The sequence below is a fragment of the Ambystoma mexicanum genome, chromosome 1p (genome assembly GCF_040938575.1).
Source record: "Ambystoma mexicanum isolate Mex_15411 chromosome 1p, UKY_AmexF1_1, whole genome shotgun sequence".
Lineage (NCBI taxonomy): Eukaryota > Metazoa > Chordata > Amphibia > Caudata > Ambystomatidae > Ambystoma > Ambystoma mexicanum.
Window position 1 is genome coordinate 4,155,624 of NC_090921.1, and position 18,837 is coordinate 4,174,460.

At 46.6% G+C, this 18,837-nt stretch overlaps 5 non-coding genes across 5 annotated transcripts; 2 read left to right on the forward strand and 3 right to left on the reverse strand.

The window, feature by feature from the left end:
- Window positions 1-1,674: 1,674 nt before the first annotated feature.
- On the reverse strand, window positions 1,675-1,748 carry TRNAN-GUU (transfer RNA asparagine (anticodon GUU)). The gene has a single exon. It is a non-coding gene; the product is annotated as a tRNA-Asn (tRNA).
- A 2,143-nt stretch (window positions 1,749-3,891) lies between these two features.
- TRNAI-AAU (transfer RNA isoleucine (anticodon AAU)) lies at window positions 3,892-3,965 on the forward strand. The gene has a single exon. It is a non-coding gene; the product is annotated as a tRNA-Ile (tRNA).
- Window positions 3,966-8,921: 4,956 nt separating this feature from the next.
- TRNAN-GUU (transfer RNA asparagine (anticodon GUU)) lies at window positions 8,922-8,995 on the reverse strand. The gene has a single exon. It is a non-coding gene; the product is annotated as a tRNA-Asn (tRNA).
- Window positions 8,996-16,167: 7,172 nt separating this feature from the next.
- On the reverse strand, window positions 16,168-16,241 carry TRNAN-GUU (transfer RNA asparagine (anticodon GUU)). Its single transcript has one exon. It is a non-coding gene; the product is annotated as a tRNA-Asn (tRNA).
- A 2,142-nt stretch (window positions 16,242-18,383) lies between these two features.
- On the forward strand, window positions 18,384-18,457 carry TRNAI-AAU (transfer RNA isoleucine (anticodon AAU)). Its single transcript has one exon. It is a non-coding gene; the product is annotated as a tRNA-Ile (tRNA).
- The last annotated feature ends 380 nt before the right edge of the window (window positions 18,458-18,837 follow it).

The following is an 18,837-nucleotide window of genomic DNA, read 5'->3' on the forward strand; positions in this document are numbered from 1 at the left end:
ACAACAAATTTGAGCAAATAGAGGAAGGCCTGAATAAACAGGATCTCAACTAACCCATACCCCATACTCCTGGCGCTTCTGAAGACCTACTAATTTATACGACCACAACTTCAGAACATATAGCCACTGATGACCTTTAAAGACAATTAACTGTCAGATACCCTGGCCTCAGGCCTAACTTTTATTACCACCGAACAAAAAACCAACGCCCTCTAGCGACACCAATCCAATGAGCGAGATAACATCTGTTCCCTTGCAGGACTCTTAAATCATAAACCGTGTCCTGCTTCTGAGCTGACTTTCATACTAGGTGACTAATATTTCTTTCCGTCAAGACTGTCCCTGCTACTTAAAATTCATGTGCAGCAGCGAACCAAGGAGATGAAAATGAATGATTTACTCATTTGTCTGACATCTGCAAACCTTAGAAAGTCAGTTTAAATCTCAACATGCATTTTGCAAGAGAGTCCCAACTACCTTTTTACAAAGCACCCCGTTGTGTAGATTGTTTTCATGTTGCATTTGCAGTTTATCCCTCTACGTGCGTGGTGATTATGTATACATTCTAAAGAGCTGTAACATTAAAAGAAACATCATAACTAACTGCACTCGATACAAATGGGTTCACATATTGTGACCAGTTCGCTGCCATCCGCCATCATCAATGTGGTGCGCACAACATTAATCCCTCATAATAATGGGGACCCTTCCTGACCTCCCGGACACCCCCAAAAAAGTTAAGGGAGACTCCTCTGTTGTCAGCGCTGCTATATAGGGTGGGCAATGGAATAGCAAAATGTGTCCTTCCCAAACTAGTGCTGCAACGCCTCTGCCAGATTCCCACATCAGAATACTAGAACTATAGGGCCATGAAATCGGGTATTGAAAGAAAAACGCCTATGCCAGATTCCCACATCAGAATACAAGAACTATAGGGCCATGAAACCGGGTATTGAAAGGCAAACGCCTATGCCAGATTCCCACATCAGAATACAAGAACTGTAGGGCCATGAAACTGGGTATTGAAAATCAACCCCTATGCCAGATTCCCACATCAAAATACTAACTATAGGGCCATGAAACCGGGTATCGAAAGGCAAACACCTATGCCAAATTCCCACATCAGAATACCAAAACTATCGGCCCATGAAAAAGGGTATTGAAATACAAACGCCTATGCCAGATTCCCACATCGGAAAACAAGAACTATTGGGCCATGAAACTGGGTATTGAAAGACAAACGCCTATGCCAGATTCCCACAACAGACTACCAGAAATATAGGGCCATGAAAGTGGATATTGAAAGACAACGCCTATGCCAGATTCCCACATCAGAATACCAGAACTATGGGGCCATGAAACTGGGTATTGAAAGACAAACGCCTATGCCAGATTCCCACATCAGAATACCAGAAATATAGGGCCATGAAAGTGGGTTTTGAAAGACAAACGCCTATGCCAGATTCCCACATCAGAATACAAGAACTATAGGGCCATGTAAGCGTGTATTGAAAGACAATCAGACTGGCCATGGATGTGTGACTTGAGGGAAATGTCAGCACAGGAAGCACCTTACATATGGTTTCAGAATTAAGCAGTGCACCCTGCACGTTGGTTGTTTTTTTTTTTTTGAACGGGAGTTGGCTCACGTTTGCCAAAATCCAAAATAAACTGCGTCCCTGGGTGGGCTTGAACCACCAACCTTTCGGTTAACAGCCGAACGCGCTAACCGATTGCGCCACAGAGACGATGTGTGCCCTGCTGCGCAAAAGCCATATATGTAGGCTAATCGCGCAGGCCTGGATCCAGACGAAGACTTCATCTTTTATTAAAGCCCTGGGGAGGAGCGCTGTCTGCACACAGCAAGGCTGTAAGTTAGGATAGGCGCCTCCATTTCTCTGAAGCGTCTCTTTCTCAGTATGGTACAAGTAATGTTCAGCTTCAAACAGTACACAAAGCACTTTGGGCTATGGGCTTGATTGAAAAGCCCGTTTTGGGCTAACATTTGAATGTCCTGCCACACAGTGCACCATAGAGACTGCTGAGCACCTCACCATTGCAAGACTTATTTATCTCTCCAGCTCCACAGCTATCTATGACTTCCTAAACACTGGTGGCACCTGAAACCCCTGAGAAGTGTTAAGGCAGCAGGGGGCCTGGCTGCTGCTTAACTCCTCACACCTCCTTCCTACCAGCAGGGCGGGCTGAGAATGTGTCACCTCCCGTGAGGCCCCATTTTAAGATGAAAGTTGGGATGGGGGGGGGGCACTTGCTTATTGCGGATAACAGTCCGAGAAGCACGGAGTAGCCAGCATTTCAAGAGTGGGGTTGGGGGTGAGCCATGAACAAAGTCCTGCTACTCCTCCCCCTAAATGCAGTGGGTGCAATTGCATTCGGTCTCATTCGAGCCCCCACACCACCCACCCTGCCCCAATCTACGTTTTTGGTAACATTAGTAACTGATGGTATTTTGAAACATAACGAAAAAAATAAAACTGCAGGAACATTACAGATGCAGGAAACTCATCTATAAGAGCTCTGTCCGGGCGTTCTGGGGCAAAATACATGCAAACATTCTACTTTGTATATGGATTGCACGGACAGAAGTGACTTCCCGGAAAAAAGACATTTCAAGGAGCATCATCAGTCTTTGATACTTAGAGGCAGAGCTTTAAGTGGGCTGGGGCTAGCATGGGCCGAGCCCCGGCAGTCTCCAGAAAAGGCTCCTGAGCCGGGGCCCTGCCGGGGGCTCACCCCCGACTAGCTCCAGCCATGCTGACACCTGAGGCCGCCCGTGCAGCGGCTGCACGGTTACACAAGCTGCCTGCAGGTGTCAGCACTATGGTTTAGAAAAAAAGCAATTGCCTTTTCTTTTTTTCTAAACCGAAGTGCTGTCACCTGCAAGCAGCAGGTGCAGCCTTCCAGTGCGGGCTGCCTGGTGGCTCTGTACTCTGAAACAGGAGGAGGGCTGGACTGCCAGGCCTCCTTTTGTTTCTGAGTAAATAGCCATCACCCAGCATGAAGCCCCTGCGCTACTCACGCTGGCTAATGGCTATCTACTCGGAAACAAAAGGCGAGCTGGGCAGTTCAGACCTCCTCCTGTTTCAGAGTACAGAGCCATCAGCAGCAGGCATCACTTTCATTCAAGGAGCCTGTGGTAAAGCATTGCAGCATGTGGCTCCTTGAATGAAAAGGCTGCCTGCTGGGTGTGAGCTGTGGCATACTGGTGTCACACCTTTGCTCCGCTTAGCCGGGGAGGGGCTGTGCGCATTAAATGTAATAATGCCAGTGCTCCCCAGCTCTGCTTCTTTTAGCGGCCCCCACCTCTTAGGCGACGGGGGCTCTTGATGGGGGCATGGACTAAGCACACCCATGCCTAGGCCAAACCCCCTAACGAGAGCCACCCTCAATTTCTAATCCCACTTAAAGCACTGCTTAGAGTCACCTTGGAACTGACTTTAGAATAGGTTGCCATAAGTAAGTCAAGTGGCAAATAACTTTGTGGTGCAAAATACCTAAATTGCACTCGTATTATATATGGAGCAACTCTATAGTCATTAGGCATTGAGGCTTGGCCAGGACAGCTGCCCCTCATAATGTAGCCTCGAGCGTGGAGTCTATAATGGCAGCAGTCCGTGGCAGCAGTAAGCCTTCCCAAAAGTGGTTGTAACTGGCCCAAAGACGACATCTTGTGCAAATGCTCTTATCCAGTGCATGCCAAAGAATGGTCTAGATGTCACCTGCTCCATCTTGTCAGGCGCGTCTCCTGGGCTGCAAGTTGCCTTCCGATGTGCTGACAGCAGGCGCTAAGGGCTGAATGGGAATGTACTAAGAACATTGTTCTGTTGACAGTGGCTGCTAGTAGCTGTTGCTGTGATCTTGAGTATTAATGGCCGGTTTGCTCAGTTGGTTAGAGCGTGGTGCTAATAACGCCAAGGTCGCGGGTTCGATCCCCGTACTGGCCACACCTTTTTTAAGTTTCCTTTTAAAATTGGAGCTTCATGAATGAAGAACTCTCATTGGACGAATATGAAATCTGTAAAATAATAAGCCGATGTGGAATTCTGAGTAATAGCACAATATAAGCAAAGACTTCCTCTGGCTAATGCCAAAAACAGTTCTTTGGCTCCTGAAATGACTACATGTCCTAGTGCTGTAGCAAAAGGGCTGCAAGAAGGCAGTCTATCCGTGGTCCTCCTCTTCTTAGCCGGTGGTGGCAGCACAGGTATTTCCCTCCAGTCCCAAATTGATAACATCACTCCAACTTTGCAGTGTGCTGACATCTCAGGAGTCTTCTGGCTTCTGAATTGTGGGAGTCGGATCACCCTGCGGGGAGGAGATGGGCCCAACATCGCAGCACAGCACCCCTCTGGCCCGCCATGGGTAACTTAAACTTTGGACACCCCCTGGGCATCCCCCCTTTTTTGCAGGCCCCCCATCAAACAAATCGCTGTGTACCAATCTTTCCTCTTGGTTTCCTCTACAAGGTCTCAATGTTTGGAATAGGTCAAGGACCTACTGGGATATCCTATCAGCAGCATCCCTGCCCCACTTAGCCGTGCCCAGCTTCTGATCCTGGCAAATGCTATGGGACCTGGGCAGTCATTGCCAAAGAATGGCAACTGATTGATTGCCTGTGCAAATGATAACTATGCCCGGCAAATGTGTGAGTGCAAAGGCAATTGATTAGAATTCCTGTAAATGGAGCAGGTATCTGGCAAAGGATAACAGGGCTGTCACCCACTCAACTGAAAATGCTGCAGGCAGGAGGCATGACTGCGCAACGATGCTCAGTACGGCGGGGTAGAAGCGGCTTGGAATGGGGAGTAAGCAAGAGCACAACAAATCTCACAGCTTTGAGAGCAGAGAGTGAGTGTTTAAACAATCATTAACAGGCAGCAACCCCAAAGGGACGTCATTTCACCAAAATGCCAGGGGTAGCGGAAGTGACATCACACGACCGTTGACCCCCTGATGACATCACAGGAAGTGATTTCATTTGACCCCACCCTGAAGTGATATTGCAGGAAGCGATGGAACACAACCATTCACCCGTTGATGAAACAGGAAGTGGCATCACATAGCATTGTACACCACAAAAAATATGGTTACAATATCACTATAGTGTGATGTACATAATGTGATGTACATTTCATACAAGAATCGATCGCCATATGTATTGTTAAGATCAGAGTGTATAGGCCCATATTACCAAATTACTGTGAATGCAAGCAGAAGTCCATGACCAAATGATAATGATGTGTTATTATGTAGCACTTACGCTTAAGCTCTTTATATAGTAAAAATATACACCCAATATCACCCAACATGTGTTGGTACTCTTTTATCGACCTCAGAAAGATGAAAGGTTGAGTTGAGGCGTTTAAGAACAGACTAAATCAGTGACTCACCCCCTGAAGTGTGCCTGAAATAAACCTTTAATAAGTCTAGCAATGATTGTATAGCATTCCAGAAAGACACATTATTTGGTATTCCTATTCTTTCTTATTTAGGGTCAGTGCTGAAAGTGTTAGACTTTTGGCACTCCTGTTCTTATTTTTCTTATTTTTTTTAACGGCCCTGAACAAGAAAGCCAGCCACTCCAGATTTAAAGAGCTACATGGTGCTGGCCGCAGCCTAGGAGCTTGCATTACAAAACCCCCCCAAAAAAACAAAAAAGAGAACTTTTTTTCAAGAGGTTGCAAGGGAGAACAGAGATGTCGCAAGGGAGACCTCAGAGGTTGCGACCCCCAACTGACGTCCCCGGGTAAAGTGGCAGGAGACATCTCTGCCCATATCAATATACGCCCCAGGGTGAAGACAAAGACTTAATGCTGGGCCCGATTTTACATGCCTCGCACTCCCAATGATTAGTCTCTCTTTGTGAAACTAAATATCCTCAACATTGGGGTGGAAAATGGTTGCCATTGGCCAATGGAAGTAATACTAGATGAAGGAAGCGAAATGCACCAACATTCAACCTGATGCCTCAGAGGAAGTCCAGTTTTTTGCAGCATGTGTTTGTGTGCATGTGTGTCTTGCAAGTCCAAGGTTTGAAACCTGATAAGCTCGCCTAGTGGTTTAATGCACCTACCACAGCAATCTATATGTAACCTGCAGGCAATACATCCAGTTCCTGGTGAGATACTGACACATTATTGCATTCTGTGCCTGGACTCCACCTCATGAAGGTGCTGTGGTCTAACGGAGCGGGAGCGGTGCTCTTCTACTTTTCTTAATCAGGTTCTACTGTGTCTATAGTTTTATTTTAAAAAGAACCCGTTCCGGAATGGTTTTGGTTTAAAATAAAAGTGTAGGAAGCAGTTGAAACTTGCACTGCACTAAATGTTCCCTTAAACAGCAGGCGCATGTGTTTGGGGGTTTGTGTTGTGTGTGGAAGGGGACGTGGCCATGTGGTTTGTGGGGAGCGGGGCAGGCCAGCAGGGAATATAGTTCCACTACTTGTTTTCATACACTTTGACCACTGGTGCCTGTTTTCATTCCCAGCACAGGTAACTTATCAACAGTGATCCCTATGCATCACTTTAGTTCCTCAATTTTCTCCTCAGGTCACTTGGGAGCAGAGAGACAGCATATGTATTTCCAGCACTACGGAGGCCAGAGTACACAAATCAAAGGCATAATTTATAGTGGGCACGCAGGAACTTGCAGGTGCAGGGGTTATTGTACCGGGGTATTTTATGAACACTTATGTACCCACTTGGAGGTGTTGCTAGGCTCAAGATTAGCTTTATAAAACCATACTCTAGCCCCCTGTGCGTATGGGCCTTTAATCACATTAACCGAAACAGTCCCACCACTTAAGAAGTGAGCACACGGTTGTGCATAAAGCAAGTTTATTGTACACAGTTTCAGGGAGTGGTTAGATGGTGTTGCAGGACCAAACTAACCCAGGTTTGAACAATACAACATCAGTTGGCATCTTACATCCTTTTTGCAACAATTACAATAATCCCAGATGTTCTATAACAATCCACCCCCAAAATATGATTGGACCAAAATCTTTTAAAAGGAATCCCATCTTCTCCCAATTCTCCACTTATCCTTGGTCAGTTTTATCTTGATAGTCATCTTCATGTCATAATCAGAGCACACCTTCTTAGGATTGGTCCGTAGGAGTCCATGGCGTCAGTACATGGTTAAACATTGGTCTTGAAAACATAATTAATTGCTAGCAATAACTGGCCTAAAGCCTTTAACTTTCATTGTGGTTGCACATGGTCCGCACAACAAATTTGAGCAAATAGAGGAAGGCCTGAATAAACAGGATCTCAACTAACCCATACCCCATACTCCTGGCGCTTCTGAAGACCTACTAATTTATACGACCACAACTTCAGAACATATAGCCACTGATGACCTTTAAAGACAATTAACTGTCAGATACCCTGGCCTCAGGCCTAACTTTTATTACCACCGAACAAAAAACCAACGCCCTCTAGCGACACCAATCCAATGAGCGAGATAACATCTGTTCCCTTGCAGGACTCTTAAATCATAAACCGTGTCCTGCTTCTGAGCTGACTTTCTTACTAGGTGACTAATATTTCTTTCCGTCAAGACTGTCCCTGCTACTTAAAATTCATGTGCAGCAGCGAACCAAGGAGATGAAAATGAATGATTTACTCATTTGTCTGACATCTGCAAACCTGAGAAAGTCAGTTTAAATCTCAACATGCATTTTGCAAGAGAGTCCCAACTACCTTTTTACAAAGCACCCCGTTGTGTAGATTGTTTTCATGTTGCATTTGCAGTTTATCCCTCTACGTGCGTGGTGATTATGTATACATTCTAAAGAGCTGTAACATTAAAAGAAACATCATAACTAACTGCACTCGATACAAATGGGTTCACATATTGTGACCAGTTCGCTGCCATCCGCCATCATCAATGTGGTGCGCTCAACATTAATCCCTCATAATAATGGGGACCCTTCCTGACCTCCCGGACACCCCCAAAAAAGTTAAGGGAGACTCCTCTGTTGTCAGCGCTGCTATATAGGGTGGGCAATGGAATAGCAAAATGTGTCCTTCCCAAACTAGTGCTGCAACGCCTCTGCCAGATTCCCACATCAGAATACTAGAACTATAGGGCCATGAAATCGGGTATTGAAAGAAAAACGCCTATGCCAGATTCCCACATCAGAATACAAGAACTATAGGGCCATGAAACCGGGTATTGAAAGGCAAACGCCTATGCCAGATTCCCACATCAGAATACAAGAACTGTAGGGCCATGAAACTGGGTATTGAAAATCAACCCCTATGCCAGATTCCCACATCAAAATACTAACTATAGGGCCATGAAACCGGGTATCGAAAGGCAAACACCTATGCCAAATTCCCACATCAGAATACCAAAACTATCGGCCCATGGAAAAGGGTATTGAAATACAAACGCCTATGCCAGATTCCCACATCGGAAAACAAGAACTATTGGGCCATGAAACTGGGTATTGAAAGACAAACGCCTATGCCAGATTCCCACAACAGACTACCAGAAATATAGGGCCATGAAAGTGGATATTGAAAGACAACGCCTATGCCAGATTCCCACATCAGAATACCAGAACTATGGGGCCATGAAACTGGGTATTGAAAGACAAACGCCTATGCCAGATTCCCACATCAGAATACCAGAAATATAGGGCCATGAAAGTGGGTTTTGAAAGACAAACGCCTATGCCAGATTCCCACATCAGAATACAAGAACTATAGGGCCATGTAAGCGTGTATTGAAAGACAATCAGACTGGCCATGGATGTGTGACTTGAGGGAAATGTCAGCACAGGAAGCACCTTACATATGGTTTCAGAATTAAGCAGTGCACCCTGCACGTTGGTTGTTTTTTTTTTTTTGAACGGGAGTTGGCTCACGTTTGCCAAAATCCAAAATAAACTGCGTCCCTGGGTGGGCTTGAACCACCAACCTTTCGGTTAACAGCCGAACGCGCTAACCGATTGCGCCACAGAGACGATGTGTGCCCTGCTGCGCAAAAGCCATATATGTAGGCTAATCGCGCAGGCCTGGATCCAGGTGAAGACTTCATCTTTTATTAAAGCCCTGGGGAGGAGCGCTGTCTGCACACAGCAAGGCTGTAAGTTAGGATAGGCGCCTCCATTTCTCTGAAGCGTCTCTTTCTCAGTATGGTACAAGTAATGTTCAGCTTCAAACAGTACACAAAGCACTTTGGGCTATGGGCCTGATTGAAAAGCCCGTTTTGGGCTAACATTTGAATGTCCTGCCACACAGTGCACCATAGAGACTGCTGAGCACCTCACCATTGCAAGACTTATTTATCTCTCCAGCTCCACAGCTATCTATGACTTCCTAAACACTGGTGGCACCTGAAACCCCTGAGAAGTGTTAAGGCAGCAGGGGGCCTGGCTGCTGCTTAACTCCTCACACCTCCTTCCTACCAGCAGGGCGGGCTGAGAATGTGTCACCTCCCGTGAGGCCCCATTTTAAGATGAAAGTTGGGATGGGGGGGGGGCACTTGCTTATTGCGGATAACAGTCCGAGAAGCACGGAGTAGCCAGCATTTCAAGAGTGGGGTTGGGGGTGAGCCATGAACAAAGTCCTGCTACTCCTCCCCCTAAATGCAGTGGGTGCAATTGCATACGGTCTCATTCGAGCCCCCACACCACCCACCCTGCCCCAATCTACTTTTTTGGTAACATTAGTAACTGATGGTATTTTGACACATAACGAAAAAAAATAAAACTGCAGGAACATTACATATGCAGGAAACTCATCTATAAGAGCTCTGTCCGGGCGTTCTGGGGCAAAATACATGCAAACATTCTACTTTGTATATGGATTGCACGGACAGAAGTGACTTCCCGGAAAAAAGACATTTCAAGGAGCATCATCAGTCTTTGATACTTAGAGGCAGAGCTTTAAGTGGGCTGGGGCTAGCATGGGCCGAGCCCCGGCAGTCTCCAGAAAAGGCTCCTGAGCCGGGGCCCTGCCGGGGGCTCACCCCCGACTAGCTCCAGCCATGCTGACACCTGAGGCCGCCCGTGCAGCGGCTGCACGGTTACACAAGCTGCCTGCAGGTGTCAGCACTATGGTTTAGAAAAAAAGCAATTGCCTTTTCTTTTTTTCTAAACCGAAGTGCTGTCACCTGCAAGCAGCAGGTGCAGCCTTCCAGTGCGGGCTGCCTGGTGGCTCTGTACTCTGAAACAGGAGGAGGGCTGGACTGCCAGGCCTCCTTTTGTTTCTGAGTAAATAGCCATCACCCAGCATGAAGCCCCTGCGCTACTCACGCTGGCTAATGGCTATCTACTCGGAAACAAAAGGCGAGCTGGGCAGTTCAGACCTCCTCCTGTTTCAGAGTACAGAGCCATCAGCAGCAGGCATCACTTTCATTCAAGGAGCCTGTGGTAAAGCATTGCAGCATGTGGCTCCTTGAATGAAAAGGCTGCCTGCTGGGTGTGAGCTGTGGCATACTGGTGTCACACCTTTGCTCCGCTTAGCCGGGGAGGGGCTGTGCGCATTAAATGTAATAATGCCAGTGCTCCCCAGCTCTGCTTCTTTTAGCGGCCCCCACCTCTTAGGCGACGGGGGCTCTTGATGGGGGCATGGACTAAGCACACCCATGCCTAGGCCAAACCCCCTAACGAGAGCCACCCTCAATTTCTAATCCCACTTAAAGCACTGCTTAGAGTCACCTTGGAAGTGACTTTAGAATAGGTTGCCATAAGTAAGTCAAGTGGCAAATAACTTTGTGGTGCAAAATACCTAAATTGCACTCGTATTATATATGGAGCAACTCTATAGTCATTAGGCATTGAGGCTTGGCCAGGACAGCTGCCCCTCATAATGTAGCCTCGAGCGTGGAGTCTATAATGGCAGCAGTCCGTGGCAGCAGTAAGCCTTCCCAAAAGTGGTTGTAACTGGCCCAAAGACGACATCTTGTGCAAATGCTCTTATCCAGTGCATGCCAAAGAATGGTCTAGATGTCACCTGCTCCATCTTGTCAGGCGCGTCTCCTGGGCTGCAAGTTGCCTTCCGATGTGCTGACAGCAGGCGCTAAGGGCTGAATGGGAATGTACTAAGAACATTGTTCTGTTGACAGTGGCTGCTAGTAGCTGTTGCTGTGATCTTGAGTATTAATGGCCGGTTAGCTCAGTTGGTTAGATCGTGGTGCTAATAACGCCAAGGTCACGGGTACTGGCCACACCTTTTTTAAGTTTCCTTTTAAAATTGGAGCTTCATGAATGAAGAACTCTCATTGGACGAATATGAAATCTGTAAAATAATAAGCCGATGTGGAATTCTGAGTAATAGCACAATATAAGCAAAGACTTCCTCTGGCTAATGCCAAAAACAGTTCTTTGGCTCCTGAAATGACTACATGTCCTAGTGCTGTAGCAAAAGGGCTGCAAGAAGGCAGTCTATCCGTGGTCCTCCTCTTCTTAGCCGGTGGTGGCAGCACAGGTATTTCCCTCCAGTCCCAAATTGATAACATCACTCCAACTTTGCAGTGTGCTGACATCTCAGGAGTCTTCTGGCTTCTGAATTGTGGGAGTCGGATCACCCTGCGGGGAGGAGATGGGCCCAACATCGCAGCACAGCACCCCTCTGGCCCGCCATGGGTAACTTAAACTTTGGACACCCCCTGGGCATCCCCCCTTTTTTGCAGGCCCCCCATCAAACAAATCGCTGTGTACCAATCTTTCCTCTTGGTTTCCTCTACAAGGTCTCAATGTTTGGAATAGGTCAAGGACCTACTGGGATATCCTATCAGCAGCATCCCTGCCCCACTTAGCCGTGCCCAGCTTCTGATCCTGGCAAATGCTATGGGACCTGGGCAGTCATTGCCAAAGAATGGCAACTGATTGATTGCCTGTGCAAATGATAACTATGCCCGGCAAATGTGTGAGTGCAAAGGCAATTGATTAGAATTCCTGTAAATGGAGCAGGTATCTGGCAAAGGATAACAGGGCTGTCACCCACTCAACTGAAAATGCTGCAGGCAGGAGGCATGACTGCGCAACGATGCTCAGTACGGCGGGGTAGAAGCGGCTTGGAATGGGGAGTAAGCAAGAGCACAACAAATCTCACAGCTTTGAGAGCAGAGAGTGAGTGTTTAAACAATCATTAACAGGCAGCAACCCCAAAGGGACGTCATTTCACCAAAATGCCAGGGGTAGCGGAAGTGACATCACACGACCGTTGACCCCCTGATGACATCACAGGAAGTGATTTCATTTGACCCCACCCTGAAGTGATATCGCAGGAAGCGATGGAACACAACCATTCACCCGTTGATGAAACAGGAAGTGGCATCACATAGCATTGTACACCACAAAAAATATGGTTACAATATCACTATAGTGTGATGTACATAATGTGATGTACATTTCATACAAGAATCGATCGCCATATGTATTGTTAAGATCAGAGTGTATAGGCCCATATTACCAAATTACTGTGAATGCAAGCAGAAGTCCATGACCAAATGATAATGATGTGTTATTATGTAGCACTTACGCTTAAGCTCTTTATATAGTAAAAATATACACCCAATATCACCCAACATGTGTTGGTACTCTTTTATCGACCTCAGAAAGATGAAAGGTTGAGTTGAGGCGTTTAAGAACAGACTAAATCAGTGACTCACCCCCTGAAGTGTGCCTGAAATAAACCTTTAATAAGTCTAGCAATGATTGTATAGCATTCCAGAAAGACACATTATTTGGTATTCCTATTCTTTCTTATTTAGGGTCAGTGCTGAAAGTGTTAGACTTTTGGCACTCCTGTTCTTATTTTTCTTATTTTTCTTATTTTTTTTAACGGCCCTGAACAAGAAAGCCAGCCACTCCAGATTTAAAGAGCTACATGGTGCTGGACGCAGCCTACGAGCTTGCATTACAAAACCCCCCCAAAAAAACAAAAAAGAGAACTTTTTTTCAAGAGGTTGCAAGGGAGAACAGAGATGTCGCAAGGGAGACCTCAGAGGTTGCGACCCCCAACTGACGTCCCCGGGTAAAGTGGCAGGAGACATCTCTGCCCATATCAATATACGCCCCAGGGTGAAGACAAAGACTTAATGCTGGGCCCGATTTTACATGCCTCGCACTCCCAATGATTAGTCTCTCTTTGTGAAACTAAATATCCTCAACATTGGGGTGGAAAATGGTTGCCATTGGCCAATGGAAGTAATACTAGATGAAGGAAGCGAAATGCACCAACATTCAACCTGATGCCTCAGAGGAAGTCCAGTTTTTTGCAGCATGTGTTTGTGTGCATGTGTGTCTTGCAAGTCCAAGGTTTGAAACCTGATAAGCTCGCCTAGTGGTTTAATGCACCTACCACAGCAATCTATATGTAACCTGCAGGCAATACATCCAGTTCCTGGTGAGATACTGACACATTATTGCATTCTGTGCCTGGACTCCACCTCATGAAGGTGCTGTGGTCTAACGGAGCGGGAGCGGTGCTCTTCTACTTTTCTTAATCAGGTTCTACTGTGTCTATAGTTTTATTTTAAAAAGAACCCGTTCCGGAATGGTTTTGGTTTAAAATAAAAGTGTAGGAAGCAGTTGAAACTTGCACTGCACTAAATGTTCCCTTAAACAGCAGGCGCATGTGTTTGGGGGTTTGTGTTGTGTGTGGAAGGGGACGTGGCCATGTGGTTTGTGGGGAGCGGGGCAGGCCAGCAGGGAATATAGTTCCACTACTTGTTTTCATACACTTTGACCACTGGTGCCTGTTTTCATTCCCAGCACAGGTAACTTATCAACAGTGATCCCTATGCATCACTTTAGTTCCTCAATTTTCTCCTCAGGTCACTTGGGAGCAGAGAGACAGCATATGTATTTCCAGCACTACGGAGGCCAGAGTACACAAATCAAAGGCATAATTTATAGTGGGCACGCAGGAACTTGCAGGTGCAGGGGTTATTGTACCGGGGTATTTTATGAACACTTATGTACCCACTTGGAGGTGTTGCTAGGCTCAAGATTAGCTTTATAAAACCATACTCTAGCCCCCTGTGCGTATGGGCCTTTAATCACATTAACCGAAACAGTCCCACCACTTAAGAAGTGAGCACACGGTTGTGCATAAAGCAAGTTTATTGTACACAGTTTCAGGGAGTGGTTAGATGGTGTTGCAGGACCAAACTAACCCAGGTTTGAACAATACAACATCAGTTGGCATCTTACATCCTTTTTGCAACAATTACAATAATCCCAGATGTTCTATAACAATCCACCCCCAAAATATGATTGGACCAAAATCTTTTAAAAGGAATCCCATCTTCTCCCAATTCTCCACTTATCCTTGGTCAGTTTTATCTTGATAGTCATCTTCATGTCATAATCAGAGCACACCTTCTTAGGATTGGTCCGTAGGAGTCCATGGCGTCAGTACATGGTTAAACATTGGTCTTGAAAACATAATTAATTGCTAGCAATAACTGGCCTAAAGCCTTTAACTTTCATTGTGGTTGCACATGGTCCGCACAACAAATTTGAGCAAATAGAGGAAGGCCTGAATAAACAGGATCTCAACTAACCCATACCCCATACTCCTGGCGCTTCTGAAGACCTACTAATTTATACGACCACAACTTCAGAACATATAGCCACTGATGACCTTTAAAGACAATTAACTGTCAGATACCCTGGCCTCAGGCCTAACTTTTATTACCACCGAACAAAAAACCAACGCCCTCTAGCGACACCAATCCAATGAGCGAGATAACATCTGTTCCCTTGCAGGACTCTTAAATCATAAACCGTGTCCTGCTTCTGAGCTGACTTTCTTACTAGGTGACTAATATTTCTTTCCGTCAAGACTGTCCCTGCTACTTAAAATTCATGTGCAGCAGCGAACCAAGGAGATGAAAATGAATGATTTACTCATTTGTCTGACATCTGCAAACCTGAGAAAGTCAGTTTAAATCTCAACATGCATTTTGCAAGAGAGTCCCAACTACCTTTTTACAAAGCACCCCGTTGTGTAGATTGTTTTCATGTTGCATTTGCAGTTTATCCCTCTACGTGCGTGGTGATTATGTATACATTCTAAAGAGCTGTAACATTAAAAGAAACATCATAACTAACTGCACTCGATACAAATGGGTTCACATATTGTGACCAGTTCGCTGCCATCCGCCATCATCAATGTGGTGCGCTCAACATTAATCCCTCATAATAATGGGGACCCTTCCTGACCTCCCGGACACCCCCAAAAAAGTTAAGGGAGACTCCTCTGTTGTCAGCGCTGCTATATAGGGTGGGCAATGGAATAGCAAAATGTGTCCTTCCCAAACTAGTGCTGCAACGCCTCTGCCAGATTCCCACATCAGAATACTAGAACTATAGGGCCATGAAATCGGGTATTGAAAGAAAAACGCCTATGCCAGATTCCCACATCAGAATACAAGAACTATAGGGCCATGAAACCGGGTATTGAAAGGCAAACGCCTATGCCAGATTCCCACATCAGAATACAAGAACTGTAGGGCCATGAAACTGGGTATTGAAAATCAACCCCTATGCCAGATTCCCACATCAAAATACTAACTATAGGGCCATGAAACCGGGTATCGAAAGGCAAACACCTATGCCAAATTCCCACATCAGAATACCAAAACTATCGGCCCATGAAAAAGGGTATTGAAATACAAACGCCTATGCCAGATTCCCACATCGGAAAACAAGAACTATTGGGCCATGAAACTGGGTATTGAAAGACAAACGCCTATGCCAGATTCCCACAACAGACTACCAGAAATATAGGGCCATGAAAGTGGATATTGAAAGACAACGCCTATGCCAGATTCCCACATCAGAATACCAGAACTATGGGGCCATGAAACTGGGTATTGAAAGACAAACGCCTATGCCAGATTCCCACATCAGAATACCAGAAATATAGGGCCATGAAAGTGGGTTTTGAAAGACAAACGCCTATGCCAGATTCCCACATCAGAATACAAGAACTATAGGGCCATGTAAGCGTGTATTGAAAGACAATCAGACTGGCCATGGATGTGTGACTTGAGGGAAATGTCAGCACAGGAAGCACCTTACATATGGTTTCAGAATTAAGCAGTGCACCCTGCACGTTGGTTGTTTTTTTTTTTTTGAACGGGAGTTGGCTCACGTTTGCCAAAATCCAAAATAAACTGCGTCCCTGGGTGGGCTTGAACCACCAACCTTTCGGTTAACAGCCGAACGCGCTAACCGATTGCGCCACAGAGACGATGTGTGCCCTGCTGCGCAAAAGCCATATATGTAGGCTAATCGCGCAGGCCTGGATCCAGACGAAGACTTCATCTTTTATTAAAGCCCTGGGGAGGAGCGCTGTCTGCACACAGCAAGGCTGTAAGTTAGGATAGGCGCCTCCATTTCTCTGAAGCGTCTCTTTCTCAGTATGGTACAAGTAATGTTCAGCTTCAAACAGTACACAAAGCACTTTGGGCTATGGGCCTGATTGAAAAGCCCGTTTTGGGCTAACATTTGAATGTCCTGCCACACAGTGCACCATAGAGACTGCTGTGCACCTCACCATTGCAAGACTTATTTATCTCTCCAGCTCCACAGCTATCTATGACTTCCTAAACACTGGTGGCACCTGAAACCCCTGAGAAGTATTAAGGCAGCAGGGGGCCTGGCTGCTGCTTAACTCCTCACACCTCCTTCCTACCAGCAGGGCGGGCTGAGAATGTGTCACCTCCCGTGAGGCCCCATTTTAAGATGAAAGTTGGGATGGGGGGGGCACTTGCTTATTGCGGATAACAGTCCGAGAAGCACGGAGTAGCCAGCATTTCAAGAGTGGGGTTGGGGGTGAGCCATGAACAAAGTCCTGCTACTCCTCCCCCTAAATGCAGTGGGTGCAATTGCATTCGGTCTCATTCGAGCCCCCACACCACCCACTCTGCCCCAATCTACTTTTTTGGTAACATTAGTAACTGATGGTATTTTGACACATAACGAAAAAAATAAAACTGCAGGAACATTACAGATGCAGGAAACTCATCTATAAGAGCTCTGTCCTGGCGTTCTGGGGCAAAATACATGCAAACATTTTACTTTGTATATGGATTGCACGGACAGAAGTGACTTCCCGGAAAAAAGACATTTCAAGGAGCATCATCAGTCTTTGATACTTAGAGGCAGAGCTTTAAGTGGGCTGGGGCTAGCATGGGCCGAGCCCCGGCAGTCTCCAGAAAAGGCTCCTGAGCCGGGGCCCTGCCGGGGGCTCACCCCCGACTAGCTCCAGCCATGCTGACACCTGAGGCCGCCCGTGCAGCGGCTGCACGGTTACACAAGCTGCCTGCAGGTGTCAGCACTATGGTTTAGAAAAAAAGCAATTGCCTTTTCTTTTTTTCTAAACCGAAGTGCTGTCACCTGCAAGCAGCAGGTGCAGCCTTCCAGTGCGGGCTGCCTGGTGGCTCTGTACTCTGAAACAGGAGGAGGGCTGGACTGCCAGGCCTCCTTTTGTTTCTGAGTAAATAGCCATCACCCAGCATGAAGCCCCTGCGCTACTCACGCTGGCTAATGGCTATCTACTCGGAAACAAAAGGCGAGCTGGGCAGTTCAGACCTCCTCCTGTTTCAGAGTACAGAGCCATCAGCAGCAGGCATCACTTTCATTCAAGGAGCCTGTGGTAAAGCATTGCAGCATGTGGCTCCTTGAATGAAAAGGCTGCCTGCTGGGTGTGAGCTGTGGCATACTGGTGTCACACCTTTGCTCCGCTTAGCCGGGGAGGGGCTGTGCGCATTAAATGTAATAATGCCAGTGCTCCCCAGCTCTGCTTCTTTTAGCGGCCCCCACCTCTTAGGCGACGGGGGGCTCTTGATGGGGGCATGGACTAAGCACACCCATGCCTAGGCCAAACCCCCTAACGAGAGCCACCCTCAATTTCTAATCCCACTTAAAGCACTGCTTAGAGTCACCTTGGAAGTGACTTTAGAATAGGTTGCCATAAGTAAGTCAAGTGGCAAATAACTTTGTGGTGCAAAATACCTAAATTGCACTCGTATTATATATGGAGCAACTCTATAGTCATTAGGCATTGAGGCTTGGCCAGGACAGCTGCCCCTCATAATGTAGCCTCGAGCGTGGAGTCTATAATGGCAGCAGTCCGTGGCAGCAGTAAGCCTTCCCAAAAGTGGTTGTAACTGGCCCAAAGACGACATCTTGTGCAAATGCTCTTATCCAGTGCATGCCAAAGAATGGTCTAGATGTCACCTGCTCCATCTTGTCAGGCGCGTCTCCTGGGCTGCAAGTTGCCTTCCGATGTGCTGACAGCAGGCGCTAAGGGCTGAATGGGAATGTACTAAGAACATTGTTCTGTTGACAGTGGCTGCTGGTAGCTGTTGCTGTGATTTTGAGTATTAATGGCCGGTTAGCTCAGTTGGTTAGAGCGTGGTGCTAATAACGCCAAGGTCGCGGGTTCGATCCCCGTACTGGCCACACCTTTTTTAAGTTTCCTTTTAAAATTGGAGCTTCATGAATGAAGAACTCTCATTGGACGAATATGAAATCTGTAAAATAATAAGCCGATGTGGAATTCTGAGTAATAGCACAATATAAGCAAAGACTTCCTCTGGCTAATGCCAAAAACAGTTCTTTGGCTCCTGAAATGACTACATGTCCTAGTGCTGTAGCAAAAGGGCTGCAAGAAGGCAGTCTATCCGTGGTCCTCCTCTTCTTAGCCGGTGGTGGCAGCACAGGTATTTCCCTCCAGTCCCAAATTGATAACATCACTCCAACTTTGCAGTGTGCTGACATCTCAGGAGTCTTCTGGCTTCTGAATTGTGGGAGTCGGATCACCCTGCGGGGAGGAGATGGGC